At 42.5% G+C, this 10000-nt stretch overlaps 1 protein-coding gene across 1 annotated transcript in view; it reads right to left on the bottom strand.

Annotated features, from left to right (window-relative positions):
* Window positions 1–9494: 9494 nt before the first annotated feature.
* Window positions 9495–10000, bottom strand: part of LOC125047497 (plasma membrane ascorbate-dependent reductase CYBRD1-like) — a 27336-nt gene continuing 26830 nt past the window's right edge. Inside the window, exon 4 of the mRNA XM_047645732.1 lies at window positions 9495–10000. This exon is cut by the window's right edge and continues 1215 nt beyond it. The gene's annotated coding sequence lies outside the window, so the exon portion shown is untranslated.

Genomic DNA, 10000 nt, shown 5'->3' with positions numbered 1-10000 from the left:
CAAATAGGAATCTAGTCAATAATCCTCTGAAGAATAATTGTCTCGAAACTGACACTTCTATCAGCGCCGGAGTCCTCGGAACGGTCTATCATGCGTGCCAGAGGTAGCTTCGCCGTAGAGCCAATATTTATGTTCTCTGCATCCCTTCGCGCCAGGGAAAGCAGTGTCAGTTACATACGTACAGACACTCACCCAGATACACAGTGGGCGTGGCGCTGCTGTCTATAAGTGTGTTGGATGCACTGAAGCCCGAAGCAATGGGGGCGAGGGCGCTTGGCTTTGCTCCTCCGGCGCTGTGTCATACATGGGCTTTGGTTGTGCCTCGTGCTTGGCTGCGCGGGAGCTGGACGCTTAAAATGAGGCTCGGGTTTGGCTTAACTTACTTACTACTACTACTGTTTCCTCCTCCTCTTCTTCTTCTTCTTCTTAGAAGTCACAAGTTACACGAGCTCATGGCGGGTCGAGGCCTCACGCGCACCCAAACGAAAAAAAAATTAAGTGTTGAAATATTCATATCCCTTGAGTTACTCAAATACTTCTTTCTTTTATACAAATTCTTTATACATGTTATTGTTGTGGGTCTTAATGTCGATGGCTTGGGAATTCCCGAGTTCATCTTACTGTAGAAGATTTAGTTCCTCGTGTGTTCAACTGTCGCTTTCTTCGTATTTCCAGCCATGAATAATGATTGTAGAATCATTACACACTTGGGAGTTGTAAGTAAAACTTCTCTTTATTAGTTCTGTGAATTACCTTGACGATATCTGAATATTCTGCAGTGCTCACTTTAAAACCTTTGTTTTATTAATATTCTCCCAAAATTCATAGACTTTCAGTAGGACTTACTCTCTTAAATCGACTCTTTCTCTTCCTCTCTCTTTCGCCGACAGCAAAAGCTAAGCCTCCTGAAAGCTACGCCGCGCAAGATACAACAGCTGCATTGAAGTGGGCGTAAGCAACACCTGCTAGAACCGCCCCTTTCGCGAGGGCAAACATGACTGTGTGCATGTGTGTGTGTGCGTGTGTCTGGTTTACTTTAAACCAAACAGTAGAACTGTATCGTATGAAACTTGTCATAAACGACCAGTTCATGTTAGAGAAACTCTTGCGGCTAAGGGTGCCCACTGCACGTGAACCTTTGCTCGACAGGTCACACACGCTGTGACCCCGGGTTCTGCGAGCGTCGAGGCATCCGCTCTGCGCGGCCCTGAGGGTCGGTCTCGGGCCCCTGCTGCTGGCAAAACACCTGAAGACGCCTACCGAGAAAGTTGAAGGCATCCGCGTGTCAGCAGAGAGAGTATATGTTTGTATATCATTAAGCCACTTAGTTCACCTGTAGTTGTAAATACACAATAGTTTCTTCGCGGAGAGCCCTTCGCACGAGCTGCCGAGGTGGTCATCGAGGACGCCGCCCGGAGGCGAGGTCACTCCTGCAGCCCGACCTCTCTTCCGGCCAAGTGCCTCGTGGACGGCGCATTCGTGGCTGTGCATTGCGGGTGCCTCGAAGGCGAGTTCCAGTGCCCGTCGGGTCGTGACAGCCATGGGGCGTGGTCGACGTCCTCCAGTGGCCCTCCAGTAGGCTTGCATTTCGCTGTCATTTGACTGAATATGTATCGATTTATTCTACTTCTCACCCTGATGCGTCATGACTACGTAAGCCCTCATCATCCTCCGCGAGATTTCACGCGCGTGGGCCATGGCGAGGGATTTCATTTTCACGGAAATGTAGATCATAAGATGGACTTCATGCTCACCACAGTGTTCCGAATACAAGACACGCCGCATATGTCACGTCATCCTGCCTCTTCATATCCTCCTGTGTCTCTCTTATACATACAGTGTTGTTGGAACATGTTCAGAAGTACTTGCTATGATTGATTCTTACTAATGTAGATAGTCACTCCTTGATTTCCATTTAATATAGCCTGAATAATCATGGTCTTGTATGAGTGTTATTTGGGAGTAAATTATGTTTGAAATGTGAATGCGGACAGACCGCCGAGATGTCTGGCCGCAACATTTCGTACTGGACCTAAATTTCAAATCGGAGCAGATCTCACTCTCGTGCCATTATGCTGTACATCGCTAAATCATGAGTCACAGTTTTGATATTCCCAATTTGACTGTTGTGTTCTTGTATTGTGTATTTTTAAAAGAGATTCTGCTCTGTTATCACTTTATCCAAATAGGTCTGGGAAGAGGACCTTCTTGTAGTGCTTTTAGAAGATAACTGACTGATAGAAAATGATGTCCGTAAGGTATACAGTAGACGAAACTAGACTATTATTTTATGACTAAGGTAATGTGATAACTAGTATCTTATGATTTCCTTTTGCCTTCTTCCTGTCGCTACTGCTTCTTCTTTCTCTCATACTAACATTGGCATACAGGGACACTACTACTACTATCAATAGTAATATTGAGAATTATAATAATACGATCACACATTATTTATAAATGATGTTTGATGTTTACTTCTACGCTGTACAGTATAGCATCATTCCCTCACCCACACACAGCCCTTTCCCACCACTCACTTCAGACACATCACCAGCGGTCTCTCCCTCTTGAGTGCGAGGTATCAGGAGAGAAGTCTGGGGAACAGTTCGGAAACCTGTCTCCTCTCCTCTCCTCTCCTCTCCTCTCCTCTCCTCTCCTCTCCTCTCCTCTCCTCTCCTCTCCTCTCCTCTCCTCTCCTCTCCTCTCCTCTCCTCTCCTCTCCTCTCCTCTCCTCTCTATCTGTCTATGTATCTATCTATCTATCTATCTATCTATCTATCTATCTATCTATCTATCTATCTATCTATCTATCTATCTATCTATCTATCTCTATCTATCTCTCTATCTATCTCTCTATCTATCTATCTATCTATCTATCTATCTATCTATCTATCTATCTCTATCTATCTATCTATCTATCTATCTATCTATCTATCTATCTATCTATCTATCTCTATCTATTTATCTCTCTTCTCCCTTTCCACTTGTCTCACATTTCTCATTCCGCATTTTATATTTCACATTCTCACATATATAGGCATCAATGTATACCTGAAAGTAGGAAATAGGAAATATTCACGTAGGAACATCCTCGGTAACATTATTTTTCCAATGTTATTTGTAAATTTGGATTCTAAAACTAGTAGCCATTTGCCAGGAGATTTTTGCACTTGCACCAGACCAACTGCGTCTATGATATAAGCCTTACCATGTAATGTAGATAAATATAAATTTAGACTTTACGGACTGACCGTGTGCTGTACATATTTCACAACTGTAACCTCAAATGATCTGCCAATAAATATTTTAGTTTCACGAAGAAATTGTCGTTCTTCTTGCCCTTCTCGCCCGTTCACGGTCGCTGCAGGAGGAGCAGCCCGACCAAGGCGTCATCAGCTGATCATCAGAGAAGACACTAGACATAAGTTTATTTGTGCATATGTGTATATGCAAGTGTGTGTGTATGTATACATATATGTTTATATAAATATGTATGTATATGTGTATGTGTGTGTGTGTGTACTCTCCCTCTGTTTTCTTTGTTTTGAGCGACAGACAAACAGTGAGGGTGAGTGAGTGAGTGAGTGAAAGAGTGAAAGAGTGAAAGAGTGAAATAGTGAAATAGTGAAAGAGTGAAAGAGTGAAAGAGTGAGTGATAGATAGATAGAGAGAGAGAGTGAGAGAGATAGTATAGTGCCCTGATCTCCTGATTTCCATCGCCTCGCATGCCAGAGAGCCATGTACTCCTGCCTTCCAGCAATCCCCCCCCCCCCCCCCCCGATGCCAACAGGTGTACCAACGTGACGATGACAAAGAGGTTTAAAATGCTCCAACTCTAAATGCTCGCAAATATTACCTGCGTTGTTATTCCGATATTCTGATGTATATCTATGGCTTATTTGTAGAAAATAGATTCTCTCGGGCTTAACAATACAGTATTTTCATAAATTCTATTGCCCAGACTGTACATCACAAATACACGGAATCGTATACGGTAGGTATCAGGAGTGCCGTCAGTGAAGTGTTGGAGGACGAACTATCCAAGCCAAAACTGTCATGCACCTGGGGTGGAATAGCACAAGCACAAGATAGCCACTGGTAGAGCGGGCTGCAGCTGTCAGCTACTCGGCACAGATAGAGGAAAGTGTTCAGGTGTGGAGCTCGGAGTAGAGTGGCAAACCATAGAATGGCAACCACCGACGATGGTTGACATGAGGCTTTGGTGGGGTCGAAACCGCCACCCGAACGGTGGAGGTGAACCAAAGGGACACTTACACCTCACACACACACCATGTACGCACAACACATACGTACAATTATGCACAAACGAAATAGTGAAACCATCACAAACACAAACCCTTTGCAAAAACTTATATACAAAATACTGTACATACCCTGCAGAAAGCAAGGATAGGATTTCAAAGTATCTATCCAAACTTTGTACATTGTTCACATACCATCTTGTCAGTGGCGACCCCCCCAATCCTTGGCCCGTTGTTGTCGTGGGGGGGCTTAGGAGACGAAGACTGAGACCCAATGATGGGGAACTCCTCAACCTTGGGACTCAGCCATCGACTCAACTAATTTTGCATGGTCTTTTTTCCCACTCATACTTTTCGTTTCAGTCCCTTCACCAATCCCTTCTGCTATCCACCTCCTAAGGTGTGAGAGCCGTGCTGAAAGGATGAAAGGCTGACTTTGTGTCAGTCCTGAACGGCCTGAGGGAACCATGGGCATGGTATTCCCCTGCCATACCTGGCCCTTACCCCTCAAGGGAACCCTCAGGGGTGGGCTGTTTTTTTTTCCAACATACTTCAGGCTTATCATGGCCAATAATGAAGACGTAACCCCACTCTTAGGGGCAATGAGGCTTGCCCCTTTATCAAATAGCCCCAATCCCGGCTCTCCTTTGACCACGGCTCCGAACACTGCAACAACTACCCCCTTATCAATGCATACTAGTACAGTATCAACCATAATCAACAACCAACCCCCAGGAGACATTTCTACTCTCCCAACATGCTCAACTTCAACACCTTTACTCCCACAACCTTCTTCATCAACCACCCCATCTCCCCTTATTACTATCTTACAACCTTATTGCCCACCTCCCCACAACACTAGCTCCCTCAACACTACTCCCTCCTCCACACATCCCCGCACTTCTACTACCCCCACCTCTACAAGAATCCTAAATACTCTATTTAGGCCAGCCAAATGGGACCGATTTTTCGTGATCCCTCCCCACCTATATTAACCCTCCCACCATCCCCTCTATCCCTTCCACTCCCTCCTGGATACACACGTGAATCCCTCATGTCACAAGTACCCTATTCCCCAGACCCTCTTCCTCCCAACACCCCTCCTGATACAATACCACCTCCCCAACCAACCTCATTCTTTATCCCACCCTCTAGCACCTTCCCCTTCAAATTCTCCAACACGTACTACAATCGTTTTCGCTAAATCAAAGAAAGTATAACTATCCTTCATTGGAACATTCGCGGTTTCCGCTCTCACAGACCTGACCTCCGACATATCCTCTCCTCTTATAACCCATCCATTATATGCCTTCAAGAAACTTTTCTTACAAATTCTCCAATACCAATCCCCAATTACCATTTTGTTTCTTCCCCACACTCCCTTTATGTCTCGTCCATACTTATCAACCAGAAAACACCTTATGTCATACCTCCCTTTCAAACCACTGTCCCTTGTACAGTTATTCGTATCTCTCTCGACGCCGTGCCCTTCTCTCTCTCCGATGTTATGCTCGATTCCACCAACTTCCCCTCACTAAACTAACTATCCCACGATCCCTACTTCCTACCTTTGCTTCTTCTCCACGTTTACCTACTCCTTTCTCCACTCGCATGGAAACCCTCCTCTCCCATTCCCCTTTTCCCCATCTCAGACACCTCCCGTTCTCTGTCCAATCAGTCCCTCCATGGATTATACCTTGCCCCTATATTTGCTCCTCTGTCTACCCTGACCCACCAAAATCAAATGTTCCTCCTACTGTCCTTCTCACCCATTTCCTTGACCATGCCTCCACTCATTCCTCCAGTATTCCCGTCTACACTGACGGCTCCAAATCCACCTCCGGTGCTGGTTTTGCAGTAATCTTCCCAACTCGTACTTTCAAATACCCCCTCCCTCCTGAATCCAGTGTCCTTACTACAGAACTGTATGCACTCCTTTTTGCCTTAAAACACATATACTCACTCCCCTCTTCCTCTTATACAATTTTTACTGACTCCCGTAACTCATTAACTCTCATAAAGTCAATACACACGACCAACCCCCTTGTTCGTAAGATTCAGAACTGGTTGTTCTACCTGTCCACACGTCATAAAACAATCAAATTTTGCTGGGTACCCAGCCATGTTGGAATCCCCGGCAATGAACAGGCAGATACTCTAGCACGCTACGCTGCTATGTCCACATCAAACCAACCACGTTTCTCACATTTCCCAGCCACGGATTATTACCCACACTTTAAGACCTTCTTGTATAATCGATGGCAATCTTTTTGGTCAAGTCTCCACACTAATAAATTACATACCGTAAAACTGTCAATCTCCTCCTGGTCAGCTCCATTCCATCGGAACAGACGCGTTGGGAGACGGCTCTCGCCCGCTTACGCATTGGCCACACCCGTCTAACACACTCCTATCTGATGTCACAATCCGATCCACCCCTATGTCCCTTATGTAATGTTCCTCTTTCAGTCCCACATATTCTATTGTCATGCCCACGTTTTGAAGCAGCCCGTACCTCTACTTTCTCCCACCTATCCTCCCTACATAGACATCCCAACTTATCAGACATCCTTACAGAATCTCACACTTTCTGCTTTGACAACCTGTTTTCTTTCCTCAAACGCATATATATCCTTCACTTGATCTAACCCTTTACATTACCTCATCCGACCCTAACCCATTCACTCACCAATTCCTTAACCCAGCTATAACAACTAATCACTAACCCAACCACCCTTCACTAACATTAACTATAGTGCTATATGGCCTTAGATGTCTAGCACATTTATTTTTCTTTTAACCATTAACCATTAACCATTGTCAGTGGCGATAAGAAACTGGCTTTGCCTCCATTACTGCATCCTGTATACCCTGTATAGCGCATCGACAAACTATATGTGTAGCCTGTCAGTGTAACCTGCTGTCTCCGAGACAGTCCATTAGAAACTCAGTTGGGTTCGCCCATACCTGTTGTCCGAGCAATACTTTCATAATGCCATATGGTTTAATGTTTTACATAAATAAATGTGCTAGACATCAAAGTTCCTATGGCACTATGGTAAAGTTTTGTGGTCAGAGTAGTTTAAAGAAATTCTTGATTAGAACAAAATATCTATTTCAATCGTCATATGGCTTATTAAGTTAGTATGGTAGTGAATGAAGTACAAAGAGGGGGAGTAAATGGGGTAAGATTGAGAGAAGGGGAAGGGTTAAGGACAAAGGGATGTTAGATCAAATGGAGGGTAATTGCGCGTCAATGGAACAGGCAGTTAGTTGAAAAGGCGGGGATTCCGTGAGGATACCTGACAGATTGGGGATTGGGGGAGAGAGGGCAAGTAAGGAAAAGCGTTGGCTATTGCATAGTATGGTTCTTCATGGGAGAGTGCTAATTTAACTAACTGATCTGCCTTGTCTCAGACTAATATTACCATTAATTATTTATCGACTTTTTTCTGCCGCATAAACATGTAATGTTTATGCGACAGGGTGTAAGGGTAAGGATATTTTTTGTTCAATAAGGCGATGTTTTTGGATTTCCAGAACGGTTAAAGGCCAAAACAAATGAAAGTGCCAGACATCAAAGGTCACTTAGCATTATGATAAAAGTATTGTGGCGAAAAGAATAAAAATGAGTAAATGATTAGGATAAGTGGACCGAATAAGCAGATAAAGAAGAGAGGGAAATGAAAGGGGGAGGAGAAGACCCTGCAAAATCAGTCCCCGTCTCATGAGTCCCCACAACAGCAACGGGATGGAGGCTGAGGTTACTATGTACCTACTATAGCGACATTTGCATAGCCTGCTACAACAGTATAGATTTGGTGACGGTGGTTGAGGGTATGTGTGCCCAAAGGTGTTCTTAGACCAGTTGCCCAAAAATGCCTATATTAAATATTTAAATTTAAACTTTCATATTTAAAGCCTGCATTGACATGTTCACATTAATGTACCACAATCGTGAGCTTAATGTTGTCTATGAAAGTTGGAATTAACAAACCATTTAATAATCACACTATCAGGCAAATGGTCTAATTGCAGTGAGCCTACAATGTGCACCCTGACTGTTGGTGAAAATTGTTCTATGTCACTGCTGTTCACAAAAATTTCTGCCATGTCAACATCAAAGGTCATTAGCAGTGTATTCAAAATATAGGGATAGGGTGGGGTTTGGGGGCAGAGCCCCCAAGTATAATGCTAGACTTGGGGGCAAAGATGGCATTATGATAAATTATTATGGCAAAAAGGATAAAAATGAGTTAATGATTGGGATAACTGGACAGAAGAAGGGGATGAAGGGATGAATGAAAAGGAAAGAGGGAAAAGGAAAGCCATGTAAAATTTGTTGAGGTAGAGGCTGATGTCCAGCAAAGGAGTGCTCCTCGACATTAGGCTTGGGTCTCCATCTCCAAAGCCCCACTACAACATGCAAGGGATTGAAGGGGTCGTGTTCTGCAGAAAATCAGTTATCCACATTAGCCTTGTTTTTACCTTCTATATCTGTTTATAGTTAGCAAAATAAAGAACTTTAAACTTAGCTGCCAGAGTCAGCATATGTCATTATATGCTAATTACTATGGAACTTGCTTTAATGTACTAGTATTCTTAAGTTAGATTAAAAAATTGAAGGAAAAAATTAGTGGTACCAGACTGAATGTTACATTCTTTTGGATATTTTCTCCTATGATGAAATGTTCAGCAATGGTAACTGTTGCTGATGAAAAATTGTGTACTATAAATTCTTACACACATATAATATACTAAAAATCCATTTGTAAACAGCTGGGAGTGTTTCCTGAATATGCAAGTCCAGTATTATTTCAGTACAGTAGTTTTTATATTTTTACCAATATATCTTGTTTCCTGATCCTTGAAAATAACTTGGAAAGAATTTTGGTTCAGAATACTCTATATTTCTTGTTCCCTTTTCTCTTTCTCCTTCCCACACTGCTGTTTTCTCCCATTTTAACCTCTCTTAGAACAAATTTACTGTTCTGAATTGATGCAGAACTACATAAAACTACAGCTGAAGAAAAGAGTGTTTGAAGCCCTCTTAAGCGGTTCATGTCCATTCTTAAATGGTGGGCATCATCAGAGGACTGGATATCACATGAGATAAAAAGGACAGTCACTTAAACCCTGTCAAGCCCCACTAATTACACAGACCGTGTCATTTACCCAGCCTACCAGAGAGGTTACACCAACTTCTATTTGGTAGACATAAGAGAAAAAGACTATCATTGTAATTTTATTTTTCCTGCTTGTACAAAAATTACTACATCAACAGTATCTAGTTACCTACCAATTTACATATCAATTAAGAGCCAAACAACTGGTAAACCAGTTACTATCTCATTGTTCATCAAACACAAATATGATATCAAATCTTATGTGAGTCTTTATATTGCAGCTTTACCAACTAAAGACACAATGCTGATAAAAAAAAAATATTTTGTATTTGATTTTAATACTTCAAAGGCTTCAACATATACTGGAAATGCAAAAAAAATGTAATTGGAGCTTCCTCTCTTCAAAAAATATCTTTCATTACACTGATACATCAAATTATTCAAATCATCCTTTGTGCAAGCACATATCTTTTGAAATCCATAAAGTGTAAGTCATTTAAATATCCAAATATTTTATTTTATGACTAATACATTATCAAAATCTCATTTGAGTTCCAGCATTTGCAAGCTGGATATCATACAATTAAAAATAAATATTTTGGTTAATAATCT

This window comes from Penaeus chinensis, chromosome 41 (assembly GCF_019202785.1).
Source record: "Penaeus chinensis breed Huanghai No. 1 chromosome 41, ASM1920278v2, whole genome shotgun sequence".
Classification (NCBI taxonomy): Eukaryota; Metazoa; Arthropoda; class Malacostraca; order Decapoda; family Penaeidae; genus Penaeus; species Penaeus chinensis.
This window is presented reverse-complemented; position numbering and strand designations above follow the sequence as displayed.